At 45.9% G+C, this 11252-nt stretch overlaps 1 long non-coding RNA gene across 1 annotated transcript; it reads right to left on the bottom strand.

The window, feature by feature from the left end:
* Positions 1 to 3837: 3837 nt before the first annotated feature.
* Positions 3838 to 8228, bottom strand: LOC129130950 (uncharacterized). Its single transcript, XR_008535591.2, has 2 exons — positions 6172 to 8228; positions 3838 to 5695 (listed from the first exon to the last, which is right to left on the bottom strand). It is a non-coding gene; the product is annotated as an uncharacterized LOC129130950 (long non-coding RNA).
* Positions 8229 to 11252: the final 3024 nt, after the last annotated feature.

Genomic DNA, 11252 nt, shown 5'->3' with positions numbered 1-11252 from the left:
CAGAGGGTAATCGGTGTGCTGGGAAATTCCTGTGTCATTCCCAAGCCAAGCAAAACCCTGCACGGGGCATTGACAGCACTGTGACAGCTCTGGCCGGCCCATGGATCAGCAAACCCTGGTGTGAAAAACGCGTATTTTATGATTGGCTTTTCGCAAATATCAAAATGAATATTATATGTTATCTTAGAAAGTGATGCTGTATTAATTCTCTTAGGTAGTGTGGTAAATATAGTTTTAGGTTATAACATAATGTTAAAATAGAAACTATGCTATGGAAGATACTTTTTTTAAAGAGAGGACTCGCACTGAGATAGAAGCCACAGGACACCTGAATCTTTCAGAGAAAAATAATTTATTGCCCCATTATCAAAAGAAATTAACTTCTTCCTACCTCGTTCGGCCCTGAAGAGGAAGAAGCTGACACTGACCAGACAGAATCCTGTGTTTGAATGGAATTTATGCACCATGTATGAGGTGTATGAATATGCAACAGGCTGTTGCTTTTAAGGGTTAATCCTCTGTTAACGTGGGTCCTTTTTCGGGCTTATTTTGCCCAGAAAGAGGTACCCGGACTGTCTGTAACTCTTTGTTTCTATTGTCTTGTATTGTCCTAATCCAAATTGTCCAAATTGTTATTACTCTAATTATATTGCTATTTTTATAACCATTTTATTACTACTACTAATAAATTATATTTAAAATAAAAAATTATTATATTTAATAATTTTTATATTTAAATAGAAAAATATTATATTATATTATATTATATTATATTATATTATATTTATAATTAATAATAATAGTAATAAACTAAATTTTAAAATTCTAAAACCAAGTGATTGGCATTTTTCACACTGGCATCTCCAGGGCCTTTGCTGGCTGCAGGAGGCCCAGTGTGAGCTGCTGAACTGGGCTGCAGGAGCTCTGCATGGCTGTGCCCTGCAGGATGCTCCAGGCTGGGCTGCCCTGACCCTGGCAGTGCCTGGGACTGCTCAGGAAGAGGAGCACAAAGGCAGGAAAGGAGGCAGGGGGACAGAGCCTGGGGAGGACAGGCTGCTCGTGGTGTGTGGCAGATTTATGGGCGTTGGGGTGGCTGCAGTGGGGACAAGGAGGAAATCATGTCCAGAACAGCTTCACCCTTTGCTTGCTGTTGGTCAGCTCTGGGAAATACAGATGTGCCTTCCTGATGTGTGGGCGAGTCCCAGAGCCCAGATTAGAAAGAAGCAGTCAAAACAACCCTCTGTCTTCTGCTGCTCTTCCTAGGAGCTTTCCCAGCCTTCCTTCTTTCAGTGATTTGTATTCACAGCTGTCAGGGCTCTTGTGGTGGGTTAAACCAAAGGTGGATGCTGGCCCAAAGGGAGCCTCTATCCACCCCAGAGCTCAGGGATGATCCCCAGAGACTGAGTGGTCACTGAAGGCAGTGGATTTGGGAAGTCAGATTCCTCTTCTGTGAGACTGCTCCATCTGTGTGAAATTCTGGAGCAGATTGGACAGGACAGGGACATTTCTGCACGTGGCAGGTCCGGACTCTCTTTCTGCCTTGGTCTCTTTGGTGTTTCTGAGTCAGTTTTTCCTTATCAGCTCAGTCAGGAACATTGTCTCTGTAAATCCTCACCCATGGTTGTTTTCTCTCTGTGTTGGAGCCGCAGGGTTAAGCTCAGTCCTGGCTCTGGAGCTGTGTGAGTGAGGCTGTTTTGGGGAGCAGGCAGGGAGCTGCTGCTGTGCAGGGCATGGGCTGGGCATGGGCAGCTGGCACACCCTGAGCTGGGACCCCCAGCACATCAGGGGGGACATCAGCTGCTGGGAAATGGGGTCAGCATGGAGCTGCATCTCTGGGACATCAGCTGCTGGGAAATGGGGTGAGCATGAAGCTGCATCTCTGGGACATCAGCTGCTGGGAAATGGGGTCAGCATGAAGCTGCATCTCTGGGACATCAGCTGCTGGCACCCCCAGCACATCAGGGCACTGCCCACAGGACATTGGGAGCATTAGCTAGACAAAACTGTTTTTCCCAGTGGAATTGCTGCTCTAGCCCATTTTCCAGCAAGCTCTCCAAATGTGAGCTCTTGCTGCTGTTCTGAATGGTGCTGACTTGTGATTTACAGCCAGAGGTGGGCACAGGCCCCTGAGGTAGCTGTTCTCATTCTCCCTCTGCCTGACACTCAGCTTTCCAGCAGCTCTGCACCTCCCTGGAAGCTGCTGTCCTGCTTTTTCCTGCTGTCCTGCTTTTTCCAGCCTCCTGCATTCCCCCCTGATCCCCTGAAAGGGGTTGAGGAGGATGTGCCACAGTAGGAGCAGTGCCAGCTCCCCTGCCTGGCCCTTTGTTCCTTGTCCTTTTATTCCTACCAAGGGCTCTAGCACTCCCTCTGCTCTGCTCTCAAGGACATTTGAACAATGACCAGGCAAAAGATAAAAAAGCCCAGCTGGCAGCAGTTTCCTTGTCAGCAAGCAGCTGCCTGTGCCAGCTCCCAGGGCTGTGTCAGGACACAACCCCAGAGGCTCAGGCCCACAAAATCCTCACCTTGCAGGGCAGGGCTCCCTGAGACCCCTCTGGTGGCCAGGGCCTGGCTGTTGGATATGGGGTGGCACCACCCCACAGGTGAGGTGCTCAAATCTGGGGTTCCCCATTCCAGCTCTGGCCCTGACCTGGTGCCAGCATCCTCCTCTCCTGCTCTGTGGTGCTGCCCACGCTCCTTTCATCCTGCCCAAGCTGCAGGCCAGGGCAAGGGCTGGGCTTGGGAAGCAGCTCTGGGGCTGCAGTCAGCCCCCGTGGGGTGCTCAGACCCTTTCAGGGCTCTGCAGTTTGGTATCCTGGCTCTACAGCAAGTGTTGACCTCCATCCATCTGCCTGGATTTGCTGGGAACTCCAGAGATTCCTCCTGCCTCTGCTCTGCCTTTTCTTCACCCTGGCATGCAGCGTGTTAGGATGCACAGAGAGGGACACACAGACAAGATCCCACCTGCAGCACACACACCAGGAGTGCTGTGCCTCCTGGTGACACTTTCTGTGCCTGTATCACAGTAAATGACATTTAGATTTGACAGCTAGAGCAGCAGGTGGAAGAGATCTGACAGAACCCCTCACACACAGCTGCCACTCACAGCTGCAGCTCCCTGCGCTGCTGTTTTGATCACAGACAAATTGAGGCACTTGTCAAGTGGATGGCAGCTTGCTGAAGAAATCCTCCCAGCACAGAGCATCATTCCCACAAGGGCTGTGGGAATTCTCCATTTTTGCCCAGCAGCAGAGGCTGGGATGTGCAGAGGCAGTGAATGGCATGGGGCCAGATCCCAGGTGTGCTCTGAGCAGATCCTCCTCTGGAAGGAGGCACTTTCTCCACTGCAGTCCTCGGAGAAATCGTGTGGAATGAGAATCAGTCTCCTTAACTTCAACCTTATGCCACAGCATCAATAATTTACTGACAATTATGGTCCCAAAATCACAGGCTTAGCACATCCACATGCTGTGCACCCGTGAGAGCCCCATTATCTGATGATCAGTGGGTTTTACCACACTGAAAATGCACAGACTTGCCTCTGTGTGCTCAGGCTTTCTGGGGTACAGGAGGCAGGATTGGACAGTGTAGCTGTGCCTTGGATCAAGACCTGGTGTGAAAAATGTGTATTTTATGATTGGCTTTTCGCAAATATTCAAATGAATATTATATGTGTTGTGTTAGAAAGTGATGCTGTATTCATTTTCTTAAGTAGTCTGTTAAATATAGTTTTAGGTTATAACATAATGTTAAAATAGAAACTATGCTATGTAGGATACTCTTTTTTTAAAGAGAGGAATGAGGTACTCACACTGAGATAGCAGCCACAGGACACCTAAATCTTTCAGACAAAGAGAATTTATTGCTCCATTATCAGAAGAAACGAACTTCTTCCTGCCTCACTCAGCCATGAAGAGGAAGAAGCTGACACTGACCAGACAGAATCCTGTGTTTGAATGGAATTTATCCATCATGTATGAGGTGTATGAATATGCAACAGGTTATTGCTTTTAAGGGTTAATCCTCTGTTAACGTGGGTCCTTTTTCGGGCTTATTTTGCCCAGAAAAGGTACCCGGACTGTCTGTAACTCTTTGTTTCTATTGTCTCGTATTGTCCTAATACCAGTTGTCCAAATTATTATTACTCTAATTATATTACTATTTTTACAACCATTTTATTACTATTAAACTTTGAAAAATTCTAAAAACAAGCGATTGGCGTTTTTCACACCTGGGTTTCTCTGCAGCACCACCAATTCTGCTGCTGTCCGGGGTCCCTTTTTTTATGATTTTCAACCATAAAATAATAACATAAATAAAGCATTTTTCACACCTCCAGAAGGGTGTTTCAGAGGCTCAGCTCGCTGTCTGCACACAGAGAAATCTGCAGCAGTAATTGAGGCGTTGCTCTTCCTCAGCACACATGCTCTGACTTTCTGCAGTCTTTCCAGCAGAAGCCTTGGCACTTGGATGCCTCCTTGCTTTAATCCCTGAGGTTGCTGAAGGATGCTGCTTTCATCTGATAGCATTTGTGGACTGTTATAATGAGCTTTGGCTTGCTGAGATAAATTAAATTGCTCACCCAGAGGTGCAAACTTCATTAATGCCAGCAGTGAGTCAGATCAGCATTATTCTAGCCCAGAATGTAAACAGGATGGACACATGAAAGGGGATTTGGCTGGGATTTTTTTTTTTCCTCTTTCTTTTTTTAACCTTCCTAATTGCTGCTGACTTGTATTTGCTGCATCTCTGCTGTTGGAATAAATCAGCCCAGACTCAATTTTCTTCATGCAGAAAGCCAATTCTTTATTCACAAAGCTCATATTTGTAGGAAATATCAGAAAGCACTGTGTTAAACCTAATTGGTCAGCAGTACAGTGAAACTCAGTTCATTCATATTTTATATTTCTATCAAATTTCCTCTCTCTAGATATGTTTACATTTTTCCTGTGTGGGCTCTCATGGGACAAATTTCATTGTTTGCACAGGTGCATTTGTTTTTCACCCTCAGAATAGATTGTTGTGTTAAATCTATTTCTCATTTACATGAAGAAACACCAAGGCAAAACAATACACGTAGTGAACAAGAAACTGGCAGTAATCAAGAATAAGTCAGGTACAACAATTAAGAATATTTCAGATAGTACACATAATTAATAATACATGTGAAATTAGGTAATTAGGAATCTCTGAAATACTGTACCATCATCCCAGAGTCTGCAAACAGCTGACCAACCTCAATTTAGTGAGGGCTTGGATAATTATTTCCAGATAATAATACCCAAGCTTACTCTAAAAATAGGTTCAGCTATCATATATAAAAGGTCAAATTGTGACGTCAAAGTGACCTGAATCTGGTTTTGGTGCAGAAAACATTTGGGTTTGCTGGCAAATTCTCCATCCAGGTAGAGCCAAGGCCTGGCCACCACTCAAGCTCCAAGTGGGAGGGAATTCCCTAAGCACATTTTAAAACAAGGCTCTTAAGAATAGCAGTTATGAGTAAAGGCCTTGGGTTAAAGACTGATGAAACCATCCAGTAGCTGGGTCCCTCTGAAGTTTCCTTCAGGACTGAGATGCTTCAAACACAGCAAATGCTGGAGTGCTTCTGTAATAATAACTGGGGAAAACCACCAGACTTGCAGTTTGGAGGGGGGTTTCAATGAAGCTCAGGTATCTTTCCTTGGAACTCTGAAAAATACTTAAAATTTTGAGACAGCATTGGGTCAAACCATAGAGCCAGTGCAGGGACCAGCCAGAGAGCACAGCTGGTGTAAGAGATGCATAAGTGGCTAGAGAAGAAAAAAGGGATCCTGAAATGACATGTGTCTTTTAGATAATTACACAAAAAGATGTTAAAGCATATAAGAAGCCAGCTATAAATACAGTAATAGCATCTTATGAATGATGCCTATTATAAAATCAGTAAATTCACATCATGTAATCAATGCATCAGCAATAACTATCTTAGGAAGTTGAGATAACAACTTTCTAAACAGTCATGTCCCCAAGACAGCAAAATGAAACAGAGGAAAACACTGAATCACCTCACAATCAATAACAGCCATAATGTAGAATCATCACTAATTCTTCTGTGTTATCTATGGAAGATAAAACAGCAGAGATTGTTAACAAGCAACAAAATCTTTGATAAAATCAAGGGCGAACACTCTGTACCTTCTTTATCCACAAACAGGTGTTCACCAGTGTTTCTTCACAGCTGTTTTAGTCAGAGTCATCTCCTAAAAGAAAACAACTGTACATTGTGAGAAAAATGACATTTAACTGTCTTAGACTGCAATGCAAGACGTAACCAGGAGCATGTGTTCTATCACCAGCTGTTAAAACCAGGTGGGGGAATGTTCTTTATCTCTGCCATGACCCATTCCTCATAACCCTGGGGGGATATCCTCTGCAAATGTTAAAACTAGCTGTGAAAAGTGCATATTATATGGCTCTGTGCAGATGTTTACAATATGTGTTATGTTGTATTGATTAGTGGTGCTGTACTAACATTTTAATAGTGCTGTAAATGTAGTTTTGTGGTTAGAATGTAACTTTTGTAGTTAAAATGGAAACTGTGTACGTGGGATATTTTTTACAAGAGAGGAATGAGGAACTCATACCAGATTGCATCCACAGGACACCTGAATCTTTCAGACAAAGAGAATTTATTGCTCCATTATGAGAAGAAATTAACTTCTTCCTGCCTTGCTCAGTCCTGAAGACACCGTCAGGATTCAGAGGAAGAAGCTGACACTGCCCAGACAGAATCCTGTGTTTGAATGGAATTTATGCATCGTGTACGAGGTGTATGAATATGCAACAGGTTATTGCTTTTAAGGGTTAATCCTCCGTTAACCTGGGTCCTTTTTCGGGCTTATTTTACCCAGAAAGAGGTACCCAGTCTGCCCATAACTCTTTGTTTTCTCTTGTCTCGTATTATCCTAATCTCAATTGTCCAAATTATTATTACTCCAATTATATTACTATTTTTATAACCATTTCATTACTATTAAACATTGAAAAAAATTTAAAAACAAGCGATTGGCGTTTTCCCAGCATCAGCCGAGCGTTCACTCACCGCTGTTCTGTCCCCGCTGTCCCCAGGATCGCTGCGCGTTTCTCTCCGCAGCAGCGCCGGGGCTGCCTCACCTTGCGCGGCTCTTTCGGCTGCGCATCTCCCGCGGCTCGGCACGGCCTCTGCAGCTCGCACTTCTGCTCTCACCTCGCTTTCTGCCGCGTGTTGTGCTCATTTCTGCGCGTTCCACACCGTCTGCAGCCCCTCCTGCGCACCTCCTGCTCCTCTCCGCTTCACCGGCTCCTGTCTTTGCTGTTTGCACGCCGATCCCGCTGCTGACCGGAGCCGTAACCTTTTTTGCTGCTTTGCATATTCCTTTTGCTGCTTTTCGTATTCCTTTTTTGCTACTTTGCATATTCCTTTGGCTGCTTTTCGTATTCCTTTTTTGCTGCTTTTCGTGTTCCTTTTTTGCTGCTTTGCGTATTCGCTGCTGGAATTTCTATCCGTGCCGATCCTGCGGCCGGTGCTGCGTTTGTGCGCTCTGCCCGCTCTCGCTGCAATCTTCCTTTCACATCTTTGTGTTCTCCGTCTCTGAATCCCGTCCCGCGGCCGGCTCGGCTGGTTTCACCTCCTCCTTTTGTGACAGGCTGCTCGTCTCGCGTCGGTCACGTCTTCGGGGACACCTTCTGTTGGAGTAAATCAGCCCAGACTCCATTTTCTTCTTGCAGAAAGCCAATTCTTCATTCAGCAAGCTCATACTTGTAGGAAATATCAGCAGGCGCTGTGTTGAACCTAATTGGTCAGCAATACAGTGAAACTCAGTTCATTGGATGCTAAGGGCCAGTGGATGTGTCTATCAAATTTTCTCTCTCTAGATATGTTTACACTTTTCCTTTGTGGGTTCTCATGGGACAAATTTCATTGTTTGACCAGGTGCATTTGTTTTTCACCCTCAGAATAGATTGTTGTGTTAAATTAATTTCTCATTTGCAGGATGTATTCAACAACCTGGGAATATGTGTCCACAAGAACTTGCAAATTTCTTTTTAGCTGCACTTTGAAGAAATGCCAGGCCAGCTTTGGCAATTTTAGGAGAGCGAAGCCTGATTTCATAACGCCTTCATTTTATAATTCTTCTACCTGGCTATGACACTCTGCTGCTTTTCTACCTCTTTATCTTCCAGGGGAAAGCATCAAATAACACCTCTCTGGGATGAATGATTCAACTCCACGTGTTCATAGTTAGCAATACTCTACAGCTTGGCCGGGGTGGTTTCTAGCTCTTTCCCATATTTGACAAATCCAAAAAGATATTTAAGACTAGATCTGGTGGGACACTGAAGTGTGTCCCTTATTTCTGTCCCAGGCTGGGAAATAAGACATTGCACACACACTGAGACAAATGCCAAAGAGAAGAGGGGTAAAAACTGAACAATCATCATAAAAATGCAGGAAACTGTCACTGCACGGTGTGATGAGCAGGAGCTCTGTCCCTGATCCCAGGGTGACACCAGGGCACCTCTCACCAGGTGTGTCTGTGCTTCTTGCAGGGACCTTGGCTGTGTGACAGACGCCAGGACACTGCTCACTCAGTAATTCACTTGCTCACCACTCTTGAAGTTCAGTCCAGAGACTCTGGACTGGCTGTACAGGACCAAACTTTGGGGATCTGTGGACCAGAATAAGATGTCACAGGCTCCAAGTTTCAGGCTGTGGGGTCCTTCAGTGAAAATTGGCTTCTCACAGTATATTATATATATATATATATATATATATATATATATATATATATATATGTATATGTATATATATATAATATATATATATAATATATATAATATATATAATATACATATAATATATATATAATATACATATAATATATAATAATATATATATATTTTCCCAGTGCAGAATATCTTCACGTTTCTTTGTACAGAGAATGGCATCAATATAACCCAATAAATTTAATTCATAACAGCAATTAAGACCCCGAGAGGGTGGATCAGCAAGGGAGGATCCAGCCACTGGGGAAGCACTTCCAGGAGCAAACGTGTGAGAGCCATCTGTCGCCTCTCCACACACAGTGACAGCCACAGCAAGGCTCTGCAGCCTACTCAGAAAATTCACACCATGATGAAGGCTCGTTGAATGCATTCTGCAACAGAATATATTCACCAGGGCTGAATTCTGCTCTGCACTGAAGGGGAGGTGAGGCTCAGCCATGGTGGTGCCCTGGAGCTCTGAACAGGAGGGGCAGCTGGCTGCCTCTCCCTCTCCTGAAGGAAAATGTGGCTGTGGGGTTTGCAGAGCTCTGGGTGCTCCCTGCAGAGAGCGTCCTGCCTCCACTGGAGCAGGCTTTCCACAGCCTGATGGTGGGGAGCAAAAACCAAATTCCTACTGAGAAACATGGGGAAGTGCTGTCAGAAAGGGGAAAACCCTGCTCCAGGTGACACTGATGAACACCCTGCACTCCTTTACCTGCAGTCACAAGACAATGAACTTTCCTTTCCATTCCTCTGCATAAAAATGGAGTGACATGCGCACATACAAGGCAAAAAATCACTACAGGCCTTATAAAACCTGTCAGTGCTGCACAGGCTCCTTTCCCCAGGGAGAGCTGGAGGAAACAAGCATGAGACAGACACTCAGCATTCTGCTGAAGACAAGGCTGGGAGGCCCAGGGATGCTGCAGCAAAACCCACAGCACAAAGAACAGACTGCGCCAGCTCCTGGCCCACAAAAAGCAGGAATAAGAGCAGCTGAGGACAGGAGCTGCAGGGATTCCAGGACTACCTTGTCTCCTTGGACCACCTCATCCCTCCAGCTTTTGGGTCATCTCTGGTTAGTGATGATGAGGTGGGACCTGAATTCCCACCTGGCCAGCTGAATGTGCCTCAGACACACCTTTAGCCCTGCTTGCACCTGGCTCCTGTCCCAGGGCTGCACCCTGAGAGTGGCACCTGCGTGGTTTGTGACCACATGAAGGCATCAGCTCCAAAGTGCTGACTGAGGCTGGTGTGTCCCCGGGGGCAAGGCTGGCAGGGCTGTCAGAAGGCCAAGAAGCACCTGAAACCACTGGGTTCCTACATGGCAACCCCCTGTGCCTTGCTCCCTGTCTTTGCTCTTCACTTGTCCCAGCATCATGCACAGCACCAATATTTATATACAAAACATGACTGTGATTTCAGCAAAAAACAATCTGCCTCCTCAGTCCATTAATAATCTTGTTTCGCTGCCAAAACATTTTCATTTCCTTTTCTCCAGGCCTTCTTTGTCTTCCTTGTGTCTATTTTCACTGCATTTTCTGACAGGCAGCCTGTCAGTTTGCCATTTAGGTGAATCTTCCTGCAGCGTGGCCAGCAAAATACGAGCAGCAGAGAAGGCTGCTAATTAAAATCACTGCCTGTAATTTATAGATGTGCTGTCTGTGCTCGGGGAGGGATGGAGAGCAGAAATCTCTGCCCCCTCTGCAGAGGGCTGTGAGGCCAGCCTGGGGTCATGCAGCTGCTGCAGTTCCCTGTCCCTGCTGATGTCACTTGGCCACATCGGGGACAGGGGTTCTTTGAGCACAGAATTCCAGCTGTCCCCATTTATAGTGGATATTTTTGCTCCCGACGAGGGGAGAGAATGGTGAGGAGGACTCCATTGATATCAAAAGGCTAATTAATAACTTTATTATACTATATTATTCTATACATCTAAAACTGAACCTGCCAAGCACTCAACTCTGCACACACTGCACCAAATCTCGTGACAGTCCCAACACACACACACACACACACCTGGCCCTGACAGGCCAAGGAAACAAATCACCATCACTGTGGGTAAACAATTTCCATGTTGCATTCTACTTTTGCACAAACACAGGCACAGGGAATTGTAAGAATTGTTTTTCCTTTCTCTGAGGTTCAGTGAATGCGAATCCCAGAAATATTCTTGGGAAGAATTTTGTGCCTTGCTTTTCTCTGTGAAGAGAAATGCGGGGCTACACCCGCTTCTGCCGAATTCCTCAGGGAGCAGCTCCTGTTCCCCGGGCAGCCCCGGTGAAAGGGGCAGCTCCCGGGCAGGGAAAGCAACGAGGGGCTGGGGCTGTGAGCCCATCCCGGGGGTTGTGAGCCCATCCCGGGGGCTGTGAGCCCATCCCGGGGGCTGTGAGCCCATCCCGGGGGCTGTGAGCCCATCCCGGGGGCTGTGGGTCCATCCCGGGGGTTGTGAGCTCATCCCGGGGGTGTGA

The sequence above is a fragment of the Agelaius phoeniceus genome, chromosome 26, assembly GCF_051311805.1.
Source record: "Agelaius phoeniceus isolate bAgePho1 chromosome 26, bAgePho1.hap1, whole genome shotgun sequence".
Taxonomy (NCBI): Eukaryota; Metazoa; Chordata; class Aves; order Passeriformes; family Icteridae; genus Agelaius; species Agelaius phoeniceus.
Note: the sequence above shows the minus strand (reverse complement) of the source record. Positions and strands in the feature narration are given on the sequence as shown.